The following is a 16,566-nucleotide window of genomic DNA, read 5'->3' on the forward strand; positions in this document are numbered from 1 at the left end:
ACTTAGGAATGAGGGCAGTGGCCTGGGAATGCAAATATGTGATGAATAACATGACAGGCCAGATGGACTTAAGTCCCTGACTGCAACCTCCTCTCAGAGAATGTAATTCATTGGCTGTGCATGAAGTCTGGTGTGGGGAGAGCAGTGTTTCCCCTATGAGACCTGCCAGGTAAAATCTATGTAATTGCTTATGGTTGGGCATGAAAAATCACACAAAGGCTCTTGGTCAGTAGCCAGACTTCTTGGGATGTTGAAGACATATATACTGAAAACAGCAAAATATTGTTGAACTAAACTAAAGAAAATAAATAGAGAGCCACCCCACATTCATGGGTTGGAATAATTAATATTATTAATAAGGCACTACTTAAAAAAATCATCTACAGATTCAATGGAATCCCTTTCAAAATTCCAAATCGATATTTTTTTCACAAATGAGAAGCAGATGCTATAATTCACATGGGGATTTTCCAGAAAGTGTGAGGGAGAACCAACATTAAAACCTCTGTTTTTAATCCCCAATCTAGCCTTTCCCTAATAACATACACTGCTCCATGAAGGTGCCTAATAATATTATGTAAAAATCAGTAACACTACCATTTTTTTAAATTTCTCATGTGGTTATCTCATACTAAATAGCAATAAAAAGACTATGTTTGATGTCAGTGAGCTAAATAAATACTAGTGTTTATGATATCAAGTTTTCTAAGACCCAGCTTATGGTAGGATTTGACTTTCCCAGCCCCTTGAAGTTATACAGTCGTATGACTCACTGTGGCTAATCAAATATAAACAGACATGGCAGGAATCAGTATTAAGTCGATGCTCAACTCTCCAGCCCAACTCTTATTCTGCTGCTGCAATTGTGAAAGCATATGTTGATGGAGTCTCTCCATGAAAATAGGTCCTGTGTAACTACGATGAGCAAGAGCCTTTGGCAATGCACACTGGATCTATATTATGAATGAAAAATGGAGGTTCCCAGGCTAGGGGTCCAATCGGAGCTGTTGCTGCTGGCCTACGCCACAGCCACAGCAACGCGGGATCTGAGCTGCGTTTGCAACCTACACCACAGCTCATGGCAACGCCAGATCGTTAACCCACTGAGCAAGGCCAGGAATCGAACCCGCAACATCATGGTTCCTAGTTGGATTCATTAACCACTGAGCCACGATGGGAACTCCTTGAGATTATTTTTACTTTAGCAAATTGTAACTTACCCTGACTAGTTGATTTGCATTTATCTACACACAGACAGACTCACCACACAAACACAATTTTTGTCTAATCTTACCACTTTTTAATTTCCAGGTTAGATATAACTTCCTCCAATCAAGATTTTGTGCCTATTTATGTTTACCACCCTAGCACTTATATACTGTATTTGTGAACATGTATCTCACAAACTATGGCAGACCATGTTCTCAGATTATGAGCTATATGAGGATCATGAATTTGTTTTTTCAAAGCAGTACAAGGGCTAGTACATATAAAACATTTAATACATATTTTTAATCTGAAAAATAATGTTTGTGATAAATGTGTTGGATAAATGATGTAACCATCAATAGTAGGCATTGTTCCTATTACCTACAAAAATCTACCATAAAAACATAGTTAGAAAATCTACTTCTTATAAAACATCTTAATCTGATTTCTTTTGCAAAGTCTACTCTTTTTGTTATGCATAATTCAGTACGAGCTTGTATAAAAAAGAAGCTTTGACAAGCTTTGACCCACATGACATTATGAGATACTTCCTAGAATATGGTGATAAACCTATTAATTATCCTTTTTAAAGAAAATAATTTCAAGTCATATCCTTAATATATTTTCAACTTTATTTCCAAGATTTAGTAACAATTACACTGTGAAGGAAGATATCAGATGACATTCTATCCTTATGAAAGATGGTTTGATTAATGTATTCAAATACATATAAAAGTAGAGTGAAGTCAAAACCTTGAGCTGCATGGTCCTTCCAGACAGCAGACATAAATCAGAGAAAATGTCTGTATGGGTTTAAAATTAATTGCTATTCAATTTCTCTTCAAAATACTTGACAAGTTCCCCCATTGACAAATTATTTTGAAATCCACATCTAGGAGAACTCTACTAATATAAACTACTTGAATTTTGAAAAGGGTGAGAATCTTATTAGTGAAGATCACATTTTTATCCCTGTATTAACTAAACAGTCTACCTGAAATATACAAGTATTTCTTTGGATGATTTACTAAGGAAATACTTTGAAATTTTGCTTGGGAGCAGGGAGTACAGGAAGAGGATTTGGTTTTTCTGCTCAAGTAATTATATGACATCAAAGTACCTGCATAAGAGTGGAAGATTCATTAAGTCACCCATGATGGCCTTCATCCACCAAAAATAATGTTTATTGTGCCTTTCATTTCTCAGTAAGACTACAAATTTAATTGGTATAGCCATTATGGCAGAAAGTATGGCGTTTCCTAAAAAAAATTAAAAATACAACTATGATATGATCCATCAATTCTATTTCTGAGTATTTATCCAAAGAAAATGAAAACACTAATCTGAAAAGATATATGCACCCCCATGCTCACTGCAGTAGCCAAGACATGGAAACAACCTAAGTGTCCCTGACATATAAATAAATAAAAAAAATGTGAGATACACAAACACATACAATGGAATATTATTCAGCCATAAAAAGATAAGGGTTAATATCCAAAATATACAAAGAACTGATACAACTCAATTAATAAAAAGAAAAACAACCTGATTTTGAAAAATGGGCAGAAGACCCAAATATTTTTCCAGAGAAGACATACAAATGGTTAACAGAAACATGAAAGGTTGATCAAAATCACCGATCATCAGGGAAATGCAAATTAAAACCACAGTAATAGATCACCTCACGCCTGTCAGAATGGCTATTTTCAAAATGAGAACAAGCAGCAAGCATTGGCAAAGATGTGAAGAAAAGGGAGCCTTCATACATCACTGAGAGGAATGTAACTTGGTGCAGCCACTGTGGAAAACAGTATGGAGATTACTCAAAAAATGAAAAAAAAATATATCTACCATATGATCCAGCAATTTCACTTCAATTACAAAGAAAACAAAAATACTACTTCTAAAAGATTTATGTACTCCTATGTTACTGCAGAATTGTGTGCAATACCCAAGGTATAAAAGCAACTTAAGTGCCCATCAAAAGATGAATGGATAAAGAAATTGTGGTGTGTATATACACACACACACAGAGAATGGGATGTTATCAGTCATAAAAAATAATGAAATTTAGCATTTGCCACAAGAGGGGTAGACCTAGAGGGTATAATGCTAAGTGAAATAAGTCACACAGAGAAAGGCAAGTATCATATGATATCACTTATATGTGGAATCTAAAAACACAAAGCAAATGAACACACAAAACAGAACAGAAACAGACTTATGGAAGTGGAAGACAAACAGGTGGTTTCCAGAAAGGAGGGGTTTGGGGAAATGAATGAAATAGGTGAGGGAGAGTAAGAGATATGAACTTCCAATTAGAAAATAAATGAGTCATGGGGATGAAATGTACAGAATGGGGATTATAGTCAATAATAGTACAATATCTTGTATGATGACAGATGGTAACTAGACTTATTGTAGTGATCATTTTGTGATGTATATAAATAAATGGCTATTGTGCAAGAGGAACTAACATAGTATTATAGTCAAATTATACTTCAATAAACAAAGAAACAATCTAATAGAAAAAGAGATCAGATTTGTGGTTACCAGAAGTAGGGGGTGAGGAAAGGGAGAACTGGATGAAGGTGGTATAAAGTTAAACATTTGCAGTTATAAAATAGATAAATATGAGAGATGTAACATATAACATGATTAATATAATTAACATCATTATACATTATATATCAAAGTTGTTAGGAGAGTAAATCATAAGAGTTCTTATCATTTTTTCTATTTATTTAATTTTTTTTCCATTTCTTGGGCCGCTCCTGCTGCATATGGAGGTTCCCAGGCTAGAGCTATAGCCGCCGGCCTATGCCAGAGCCACAGCAACGTGGGATCCAAGCTGCGTCTGCGACCTACACCACAGCTCATGGCAACGCCGGACAGTTAACCCACTGAGCAAGGGCAGGGATCGAACCCTCAACCTTATGGTTCCTAGTTGGATTCGTTAACCACTGCACCACGATGGGAACTCCTAATTTTGTAATTATAAATGAAATGATGGACATTCACTAAACTTATTGTGGTAATCATTTCATGATGTTTATAAGTGAAATCAAATCATTATGTTGTATACCTTAAACTTACACACTGCTTGTATGTTGACTACATCTCAATGCAACTGGAAGAAAAAAAAAGAAAAAGAAAAAATCAATAAAAATTGACTAAAAATGTTAGGAGTTAATCTTTCTCATATAAAAGAAGACTAGACATTTAGGTTGTTTCCATGTCTTCACTATTGTGAATGAACACATGGGTGCATGTATCTTTCTGAATTTTAGTTTTTTCCATATATATGCCCAGGAGTGAAATTGCTAGATCATACGGAAATTCTACATTTGGTTTTCTGAGGGACCACTATTCTGTTTTCCATAGTGGTTGTACAAAGTTACATTCCCACCAACAGTGTAAGAGGGTTCTCTTTTCTCCATACCCTGTCCAGCACTTGTTATTTGTAGACTTATTAATGATGGCCATTCTGACCAGCATGAGGTGGTACCTCATTGTAGTTTTGATATGTATTTCTCTAATAATTAGTGAAGCTGAACATTTTTTCATGTGCCTACTGGACACCCCATAGAGATGAATGAATGGACTAAGAATATGTGGTACATATAATACAATGGAATGCCACTCAGCCGTAAAAAAATGAAATGATGCCATTTTCAGTAACATGGATACAACAAGAGATTACTAAGTGAAATAAGTCACAGAGAAAGACAATACCATATACTATGAATTATATGTGGAATCTAAAATGTGGCACAAATGAACCTATCTACAGAACAGAAACAGACTCACAGATGTAGAGAACAGACTTGTGGTTGCCAAGGAGGAGGAGGGAGGGAGAGGGATGGACTGGGAGTCTGAGGTTAGTAGATACAACTATGACATTTAGAATGGATAAGCAAAGAAGTCATACTGTATAGCACAGGGAATATATACAACCTCTTTGGATAGATCATGATGGAAGATAAGACAGGAAATATATATGTATATATAAATGTATATATGTATATATAAAACTGGATAATTCTGCTATACAGCAGAAACTGGCACAACATTGTAAATCAATTATAATTCAATTAAAAAAGACTAGAAGTAGTCAAGGAAAGATATATCATCATTGTTCATCTCTTTCTCATACGCTTGTCTAATTGACACATAACATTGTATAAGTTTAAGGCATACATATTGATTTGATGCATTTACACTGCAATACGATTGCCATTGTAGCATTAGCTAATACTTCTATTATATCACAACCACTCATAATTTTATTACAATGGTTCTCAAAGTAAGACCCACAGATAAGCAACATTAATACCACCTGGGATTTGTTAGAAATATAAATTCTCAGGCCTCTTCAAGATCTATTGAGTCAAAGAATCTGCTGCTGGGACTAACAGTATGTGATATAACAAGCCCTTCAAAGGATTTTGATACTCATGCACACTAAAGTTAAGAACCTCTCTTTTAATGGAGAGGAATTTGTTGTGATGATGTTACCTTTTTCTCCTAATAGAGTAAACTCCCTTTCTCTATTTTTCAAAATCCTAAATATTCTTTAAATATCAGCTTATATGGTATATGTGTATTATATAATTTCTTTCAGATATTCCTTGTGATCTGCTGTAACTGGTCTTGTCTAACTGCTATTGCTATTATATACCACTATTTCACTTTTTAGGTTAAAAGCAGTATTTATGGGACCTGCATGCTCCTGGATACCCTATTTAAACCCTGAAGGACTATGGCTCCTACCTCTGACCAGTCTCATATAGTCATTCTTTTGGTCAGATTTCCTGCTTCACAGGGATTTGTATTCTTTCTTATATGTGGAATTCATATGCATAAAAATGCTTAATAAATTAATTCCTTTATCCACTCCTTCTTCCCTTCCTCCCTTCCTCATTATTGAAGTATTTACTTAGCAATTTGACAACTCTTCCTTAAAGCAAAGACAGTTTGTTTATGAGGGAACAAGTTATGTGCAAATATATTAGTAAGATTCCAACTTGGAATTGTGTGTAAGACAAAAAAAAATATTCACTGCCTAAATGTTTTTTTGTGATTCTGAGATACATACTTTTGTAAGACATATTAAGGAAGACTCTGGAAGAAAATGTAACATATAAACAATCCACAGATACTTATGAAATCCAAGCACATTGTGTCTTACTAACAGGAAACAACAACTGTATTAAATAGATAAGGAGAAATCAATTGCAGCAAATGAAATTTTAGTTGAAAACTGAATTGCAAACATGACCCACATTTGTAGTATAATATGGATGTCCCATAAGTATAGTCACATTATATTTGTTACTCTGCTTTATTTTTCTTAGCAGTTAACATTTTTATAATGTATCATTTGTATATCATCTGTTTCTTTGCTAAAAATGTATATATATGCAGAGGATAGATTTTCTTTGCTGTTGTATCCTTGACACCTAGAAAAATGCCTGACTTAGAGTTTTTACTCAATAAATATATGTTGCATGAATGAAAGATGGAAGAAAGGAGGTAGTCCTTGAAAGTTAAGATGCATTTTAAAAATCTTAAAACATCTTCTGATATGCTCTTTTATTTTTAAAATGCTCATCTGATACCAATGATAATTAAAACATATTTTTAATGACATTGACAAACCACAGTATGGGTAATGAAGCACCATGAATACCAATACTGGTCTGCTTCTGCGACAGTCATACTGGCACTTTATAATAATTACTATGGGAGTTCCCATTGCGGCACAGTGGAAACGAATCTGAAGACGAATCTAAAGATTTTTGAATAATTAAAATTTTCAAATGTAATCCAACAGCATAAAAACAAATTTTCATACTAAATAATATTTATGCATTGCTGAAAGCTCAAAATCCTATTAGAAGTATCCTACCATGGAAGTAAATCTTTCCAGGTGAATTTGGAATTGTTGGCTAAAACTGTGTATATACATTATTACATCTTTATGTTTGCCTTCAAATCATGACCTTTTATAACTCAGGGCCCATTGATATAATTTGCCGTTTATATGTAAAATAATACAATGTTTTGATTTTAGATACCTTGAAGGTCAAAATGAAGAGTCTGCAGTCTCTGCTTTAAAATGATTATTTAAAATGGAACAAATTTTAAGTGATCTTGTATAACATACCAGAGACTTCCACTTGAGACCATGATTAACTTGCACCTGAATCATTATCATACTATGAATAACTAGAAAACTGAACAAAAAAATTTAAGAAGAAAATATTTTCAGGCGTTGGAAAATAGACAGTGCATGATTGCAATCCATGAAAAAATCAAAACAAATGAGATGACCCCTACTATTTTCCTGATTTTCTGCTTTAAGTCATTTGTTTGACTCTGGCTGGGAGAAGGCAAACCTTAGCAAAGGACAAAGTTTCATTGAGCAAAGAGAGAAGAAACTGTAATTCATAGAAACTGAAACAGCTTGAATAAGCAAGGCCAAGTAAGAAAGAGAATGTAGATGTGCAGATAAAGTGCTCTAAAATCTGAATAGTCTGAATTGAGTGAAAAAAAAACGACCAGTTCGTTTTTCTAATTGTTATTTCCCCAATACAATTTTTTTTTCTACTGTACAGCATGGTGACCCAGTTACACATACCTATACACATTCTTTTATCTAACACTATCATGCTCCATCATAAGTGACTAGACATAGTTCCCAGTGCTACACAGCAAGATCTCATTGCTAATCCATTCCAAAGGCAACAGTTTGCATCCATTAATCCCAATCTCCCCATCCACCCCAGTCCCTCCCCTTCCCCCTTGGCAACCACAGGTGTATTCTCCAAGTCCATGATTTTCTTTTCTGTGGAAAGGTTCATTTGTGCCTTATGTTAGATTCCAGATATAAGTGATAATCATATGGTATTTGTCTTTCTCCTTATGACTTACTTCACTCAGTACGAGAGTCTCTAGTTCCACCCATGTTGCTACAAATGGCATTATGCCATTCTTTTTTATGGTTGAGTAGTATTCCATTGTGTATCTATACCACCTCTTCCTAATCCAATCATCTGTTGATGGACATTTGGGTTGTTTCCATGTCTTGGCTATTGGGAATACTGCTGCAATGACCATGCAGGTGCACATGCCTTTTTTAAGCAAAGTTTTGTCCGAATATATACCCAAGAGTGGGGTTGCTGGGTCATATGGTAGTTCTATGTATAGATTTTTAAGGTACCTCCATGCTATCTTCCATAGTGGTTGTACCAGCTTCCATTCCCACCAACAGTGCAGGAGGGTTCCCTTTTCTCTACACCCCCTCCAACATCTGTTATTTGTGGACTTCTTAATGATGGCCATTCTGACTGGTAAGAGGTGGTATCTCATGGTAGTTTTGAGTTGCATTTCTCTAATAATCAGGGATGTTGAGCATTTTTTCATGTGCTTGTTGGCCATCTATACATCTTCCTTGGAAAAATGTCTATTCAGGTCTTTTGCTCATTTTTCCATTGGGTTGCTGGCTTTTTTGCTGTTGAGTTGTATAAGTTGCTTATATATTCTAGAGATTAACCCCTTGTCTGTTGCATCATTGGAAACTATTTTCTCCCATTCTGTAAGGTGTCCTTTTGGTTTCTTTTTGGTTCCCTTTGCTGTGCATAAGCTTGTCAGTTTGATTAGGTCCCACTGGTTTGTTTTTGCTCTTATTTCTGTTGCCTTGGGAGACTGACCTGAGAAAACATTTGTAAGGTGATGTCAGAGAATGTTTTGCCTGTGTTCTCTTCCAGGAGTTGGATGGTGTCTTGTCTTATGTTTAAGTCTTTAAGCCATTTTGAGTTTATTTTTGTGTGTGGTGTGAGGGTGTGTTCTGCTTTCACTGATTTACACCACTTGCGGAAAAGACTGTCTTTTTCCCATTTTATGTTCTTGCCTCCTTTGTCAAAGACTAAGTGACCACAGGTATCCGGGTTAATTTCTGGGTTCTCTATTCTGTTCCATTGGACTCCCTGTCTGTTTTGGTACCAGTACCACACTGTCTTGATGACTGTGGCTTTGTAATAGTACCTGAAGTCTGGGAGAGTTATGCCTTCTACTTGGTTTTTGTTCCTCAGAATTCCTTTGGCAATTCTGGGGAAAATGCCCAGTTCTTAAGTTTAAGTTTCCACTAAATCAGAGAATACAGTTGAGTAAAAATAAAAATAACTATCATGGAGTTCTAAGTGGAAAAACTTCTACAGCTTTCATTTTTCATTCACTAAAGCAACAATTAAACTGGTAGAAACTTTCAGAATCAACCATTTCAAACTCTAGATTCTAACTAAAAGCTTACAACAGTAAAGAAAAATGCTAAATTAAAAAAAGTATCAGAGTTGCCTCTGTGGTGCAGCAATTAAGGACCTGATGTGTCTCTGCAATGGCGCAGGTTTGATCCCCAGCCTGGTGCAGCGTGTTATGGATCTAGTGTTGTCACATCTGTAGCTCAGATTCAATCCCTGGCCCTGGAACTTCCATATGTGGTGGATATGACCATTATTTTTTTTAAAAGGAAGAAGCTACTAATCTCAATAAGAGAGCATTTTGGCATTTTAACTAATCTGCTACCATTCCCCACTCCCTAGCTTAGACATGGTCATGGGATGAAAGTCTGTATTCCTGGTTCAGATTGTTCGTGCAGGGAAGGCAGTACATATGGTACTCTTTTATGAGAAGACCAGTCAGGTATAGCCACAATTGGGGACACAGGAGAAATGCAAGAAAACATAGTTCATCATACTCATAGGTATTAGAGTGACAAAAATCACTGCATGCCATGAGGGGGGATAATGGGGAGGCACTGAGGGAATGCACTCAACCAAGCAGTTGGGGAGCTAAGAAAAAGAATGGGGACCCATGGAAAGGTGCTTCTATTGAGGGTCAAGATGGGGGAAACAAGTAATAGTCACAAAAGAAATTTACTGGTCTATTTGAATGACACTATATCACAATCAGGGGAGGACATAAAAAGGAACTTGTGGCATGGGACAGTTACACACTGGTGCACCTTGTTACCTAGGCAGTGTATCTGTGGAGATGTTGAGGAGGCAGGAGAATATGAAGCTTTAAAATTTGTAATAAAATATGTGTACATCCTATTGGTTCTGTTTCTTTGGAGAAACCTAACACACTGTCTTGACAAAAATAACTTAAAACAGCCACTAAACAAACATATAATGCACAAAAAGCAGCAACAACAAACACCAGACAGAATAATATGATTTACGAAGTTAACACACTATCATGTTAATAATTACATTTTTAAAAAATAATGAGATATTCAATGAAACAAACTTTGGCCCATTCTCAAGGAAAAAAAAAATAGAAACTATACCTGAGGAAGCCAGCCACTGCACTTACTAGACAAATATTTAATCAGCTATTCTAATAAATATGTTCAAAGAACTGTAAGAAATCACGGAAAGCATGTATAAGGAAAAAGACAATATCAATAACGAGATATAAAAGAGAACCAAATGGGGATTCTGGAGTTGAAGTGTACAATAACTAATATAAAGAAATTCACTAGATTGTGCCAACAGACATTTGATCGGGCAGAAGAAAGAATCACTGAACTTGAAGAGAGACCAAACAAGATGTAGTCCAAGGAGCAGAAAAGAAAAAGAATGAAAAAAAATAGAACCTAAAGGTATTTGTGGGACACCATCAAGCACAGCAATATGCATGTAATGGTATTTGCAGGATGATAGTAGAAGCAAGGGCTAGAAAGATTATTTAAGGAAATAATGGCTAAAACCTTCCACATTGAATCTATACATAAATCTATACATTCAAGAAGCTCAAAAACCTCAAAAGATAAATACAAAGATATTCACACTGAGACACATTATAGTCAAACAGTTGAAAGACAAAGAAGAAAATCTTGAAATCAGCAAGAAAGAAGAGACTCATAGATAAGGGATCCTCAATAATATTAACAACCAATTTCTCATCAAAAAATATGGAAGCAACAAAGCAGTAGGATGGCATTTTAAAGTTTCAAAATAAAAACAATAACAGCAACCCTGCCAACCAACAATTATAGATATGGAAAATTTATCCTTCAAAAATTAAGAGATATTATGACATTTCCATATAAACAAAAGCTGAAGGAGTTTGTTTCTAGTAGATCTGTCTTTCAAGAAATCCTAAAGGGAATTCATCAAGCTTGAATGAAAGGAGACCAGACATTAACTTAAAGCCACAGGAAGAAATAAAAACTCTAATAGAGGTAAATTTACAGGTAAATATAAAAGCCAGTGTTATTATATTTTTGGTTTGTAAGATCACTTTATTTTTCCTATATGATTTAAAATGCAAACCCATAAAACAATATTATAAATCTGAATAGGAACACACTGTATAAAGATTTAATTTGTGGCAAAAACAACAGGAAGAGGGAAAAGCTGTATAGGAGCAGAGTTTTGTATATTACTGCAGCTAAATTGGCATTAATACAAACTGGATTGTTATAAATTAAAAATGTTAAATGTAATCCCCAGAGTAACCAATGTACCTATGAAATATATAGAAAATTAAATGAAAAGAAAATCAAAACACTATACTGGAAATATCAGCTGAACACAAAAGAAGGCAGTAATGGAGCAATTAATGAACAAAAATATACAAGATAAATAGAAAATAAATAGCAAAATGGTAGATGTAGTCCTTCCTTACCACTAATTATTTTAATGTGAATGGATCAAAAACATCCTATGAAAGTTAGAGATCAGTAAATAGCTAAAGAAACAAGGTCCAAGTATATACTGTCTATAAGAGTCTCACTTTAGATATAAAAGCACATATAGATTGAAGGTAAAGAATGCAAAGAGACAGTCAATGGAAATAGTAACTAAAAGAGAGCTGTGGTATCTTTACTAGTATCAGACAAAATAGAAAACAGACATTGAGATAAAAATTGTTACAAGAGACAAAAATGAAATTATATATTGATAAAAAGTTGATCCATGAAGATGATAAAATAATTATAAGCTATATGCACTCAATAACAAAGCCTATCAATATATATGAAGTTAAATTTACAAAATTGAATGGAGAAATATAAAATTCAACAATACTATTTGGATAATTCAATACCCACTTTCAATAATGGATATAAGAACTAGACAGAAGATCACTAAGTAAATAGAGGACTTGACCAACACTATATATCAACTAGACCTAATGGATTTATAAATGTACTCCCTCTTACCCCCCAAACATCAGAATATATGTTCTTCAAAAATGTACATGGGGGAAGTTCTCATCATGTCTCAGAGGACACAAATCTGACTAGTATCCATGAGGACGCAGGTTCGATCCCTGGCTTGTTCAGTGGGTTGAGGATACAGTGTTGCCATGAGCTGTGGTGTAAGTCGCAGACCTGGCTTAGATCTGGTATTGCTGTGGCTGTGGAGTAGGCCAGCAGCTGCAGCTCTGCTTAGACCCCTAGCCTGAGAACCTCCATATGCTGCCAGTGTGGCGCTAAGACAAAAATGTACATGGAACTTTTTCAGTGATATAAAACTCAAACGTTTCATATGTTTCATAGTTAAAACTGAAAACAAATCTCAACAAAATTAAAGGCAGTGGAGTCATACACAGCATTTTCTCTGACCACAATTGATTGGAACTAGCGAGTAATAACAGAAGAAAATTTAAAAATATATGGAAATCAAACTCTCAAATAACAAATTGATCAAAGAATTAAACATAAGAGGAATTATAAAACATTCTGCAAGAAATGAAAACAAAAGCACAACACACCAAAACTTACGGGATGCATCAAAATCAATGCTCAGAATAATACTTATAGCTTTAAATGCCTACATTAAGAAGGAAGAAAAATCTCAAATCAATAACCTAACTTTACAGCTTAAGTAACCAGAAAATTAAGAGCAAACTAACTCAAACCTAGCAGAAGGGAAGAAATAACGAAAATTATTGTGAGATAAAACAGGGAACAGAAAAACAATAGAAAAAAATCAAACTATAAATGTAATAAAAATCGAGTTAAAAAAATAAAAAAATCAATAAAACCAGAAGCACTTTTTAAAGCAGTACCTGAATTTTTTAATATTTAGCTAGATTAACTACAAGAGAGAAGACTCAAATTACTAAAATCAGAAATTTACAGATTGCAATCAAATTTACAGAAATAGAGGATTGTAAGAGAACTATGTCAACATAGTTTGTAAGCCAACAAATTAGAAAAATAAATGAAATGTACAAATTCCTAGAAATACACAAACTACCAATTTTATTCACAAATATATATAAAAAAACAGAAAGACACCCACAGATATAGGAAACTAATGATTACCAGTGAGGTGAGGGAAGGAGGAGGGGCAAGACAGCAGAATGGGATTAAGAGATACAAACAACTATGTATAATATGTACAAAATAAATTAAATAAGCAACAAGAATATATTTGTAAAGCACAGGGAAATATAGCCATTATTTTGTAGTAACTTTAAATAGAATATATTCTATAAAAAACTGAACTGCTATGTTGTGCACGTGAAACTAATATAATGTTGTAAGTCAACTACACTTCAATTAAAAATAAAAACACAAGTAAATGTAATAAGGAGCACAATAGAGGAATAGAAGCTATATATATAAAAGATAGAAATCTTGATGCTCAAAAATACAAACTTAAATGAACCATTTCACTGCAAGGACATAGCAGTAGTATAGAAACTGTGAAAGAAAAATTATTGAACTTTACCCCAGTCAATAAAGACTATCCAAATTAAAGCACACACAAAAAGGAATGAAAATAAATTAACACATCCTCAGTAAAATGTGAGACAATACCAATCAATCTGATATACATGCAACTGTCCCTAAGGAAAAGGGAATAATGATAATACTAAAATGATAACAATAACAACAATAATTTGTTTATAAGATATATGAGAGTAAAATGAATTAAAAATTGGACAAAGGAAATTTTAGAATATTACAAGTGGTACATTCTTACTTGATGGCAAACTGTGATAAATTCAAGATGAATATTGTAAAGCCTAAAATGATAAATGATGAGATAAAAATAATGCAATGGAGGAAATAAATTCTAAAAACACACAATTAAAGAGGAAACAGGAAAGGAAGGAAACCAATAAAGGAAAATGTGGTCAAAAATAAAATAAATAAGACAGTAGGCTTAAAACCAACATTTCAACATTTAAATGATGCTGTTAATGTAAATGGTCTGTAAATATATGGTCCTAAATGCATGTGGTAAACAAAAAGCACACTAATTTTAAAGGCAAAGATTCTTTTAAAAATAAAAAGATCAAAAATATACAGCATGAGGAGTTCCCCTCGTGGCACAGCGGAGATGAATCCAACTAGGAACCATCAGGTTTCAGGTTCAATCCCTGGCCTCAGTCAGTGGTTTAAGGATACGATGTTGCCATGAGCTGTGGTGTAGGCTGCAGACTCGGCTCGGATCTGGCATTGCTGTGGCTGTGGTGTAGGCCAGTGGTTGCAGTTCTGGTTGGACCCCTAGCCTGGGAACCTCCATACACCACGGGTGTGGCCCTAAAAAGATAAAAGACCAAAAAAAGAAATACAGCATGAAAATACTGATCTATTAATTACAAGATAGAAGAAATGGTTATAGGAATTAAACTTCAGTGTAAAGGATATTAACAAAAAGGGACATTTCATGATGATCAAGGGAGTGAGTCGTTAAAATGGTATTTAAAAAACTTAAAGTTTAAACGTGCTTAATAACAGAGTTTAAAGTTAACACAGAGTAGGTTGACAGAATGGAAAGACTAGTCCACATTTACACTTAGAAATGTCAATATTACCCTCAGGGTAATTGAAAACATTGACAAAATAATTTACATAAAATTACAGACGTGTACAACACTATCAAGAATATGACCTAATTCAAATTTATAAAACATTCTCTCCAACAATATACAAAAAATTATTTTCAAGTGTGTATGAAACATTGCCCAAGACAGACAACAAGAAACACCATAAACATAGTATCAATGACTATAAAGGTATGTGTGACTTTTGGCATATATTATTTTGAATTCTAAAGATCTAAAATTCATACTATATGAATTAACTACTTTTTGCCTTTGAAATTTCAAACAAACAAAGCCTGTTTCCTCTGGGCAAAAAACTTATAAATGGAAAGTACAGCGGGGACGTAATGGGGATATGCACAGTCAATAGAAGCAGTGGGTCATTGTGCCCAGAGCATCAGCGATGGTAGAAACTAGACTCGTACACTCCATCCCCTACCCCACACATGGCACCTACTCCACTACCAGCTTTACCTGGTTAGCCAGTTCTGGATCTCAGTCTTCTACCAACTGGCAGACACTGCTGCCTCCACATTCCATCCTACAACAAAACCTGATCCAGGAAGGTGCTTCCCTTCCCTAGCAGCACAGGCAGAAAGAGTGGTTACTCATTGATACTAGGTTGCTGAAAGACACATCAGGGGAAACACCCATCATCCACATGATTCTAGCACTCCCCAAAGCTCACCTGTTCTGCAGACTCTCAAGATTAGGCAGTATCAGTCTGGATTCAGGCAACCTGAAGAAGAGCTGAGGCACCGGGGGTAGGTCAGACATCCCTTTATTGGCTTCACATGCAGCAGCAGGAGCGCTGAAAGTCTCATTTGCCTTTTACACTGGGTATAGAACAAAGCAGACAATTTGCCAAAATGTTAACATAAGAAGTGGTTGTCATCCTATTCCACTGCTCATGCACACATATAACAACTATCATATAGTAGTTGCTGCTTCATTCCTCACCAGAACGACATGGCAGCTAGGAAGAAAGAGCTTGAGTTACTCCATTTTCCCCACACTCCAACCCTCTCAGGGCTTTTCACCTTACAATTTATGCATCAATTCTTCCCTGAGGTCCCTTGGTGGGGAGTGAGGAGCATTGTATCCATAGGCTGCAGCAGCAATAAACAGTATAACATACTACCAGGAAACATGCTATTCCCTCTAAGGTGATCAAAGCAGTGCTCTGTCAGCTGGCATTTAGAGAGGCCCACCATTCCTGTAAAAGCATCTCCCATTAGTGTTCCAGTAGCTAATGTTTTTGTAGCTAAGGCATTCAAGGCTCAGCTAATATTGGAGTGGTCATCTGGTATACACACATAGCATTCCAAGTCAATCATAGTGCATACCCCACCTTCTGATGCTGTTAACATACCCAGGGCCATTCTAGTCTATAAGGCCACTTTCCATAATTGATATACTTCATCATTAAGGAGCCCTATGGCCTTGCGTGTAGCCTTAGACGCCTGGGCCCTATGCAAGGTTAGGGCAGTTACCTCTGCTTCT

At 35.1% G+C, this 16,566-nt stretch overlaps 1 long non-coding RNA gene across 2 annotated transcripts in view; it reads right to left on the minus strand.

The window, feature by feature from the left end:
- Nucleotides 1-1,826: 1,826 nt before the first annotated feature.
- The window catches only part of LOC102165678 (uncharacterized), a 95,556-nt gene continuing 80,816 nt past the window's right edge, over nucleotides 1,827-16,566 (minus strand). Inside the window, exons 2-3 of one of the 2 annotated variants that reach the window (XR_002340729.2) lie at nucleotides 15,752-15,899; nucleotides 1,827-4,342 (exon numbers count right to left, since the gene is read on the minus strand). This is a non-coding gene — a long non-coding RNA (uncharacterized LOC102165678). Of the gene's footprint in view, nucleotides 4,343-15,751; nucleotides 15,900-16,566 lie in introns of those variants that run through there. The other variant, XR_309283.4, reaches the window with a different exon arrangement.

The sequence above is a fragment of the Sus scrofa genome, chromosome X (assembly GCF_054392235.1).
Source record: "Sus scrofa isolate SSC_HxYL_T2T_F1_AM1 chromosome X, Sscrofa_HxYL_maternal_Yorkshire_Landrace_v2.0, whole genome shotgun sequence".
Lineage (NCBI taxonomy): Eukaryota > Metazoa > Chordata > Mammalia > Artiodactyla > Suidae > Sus > Sus scrofa.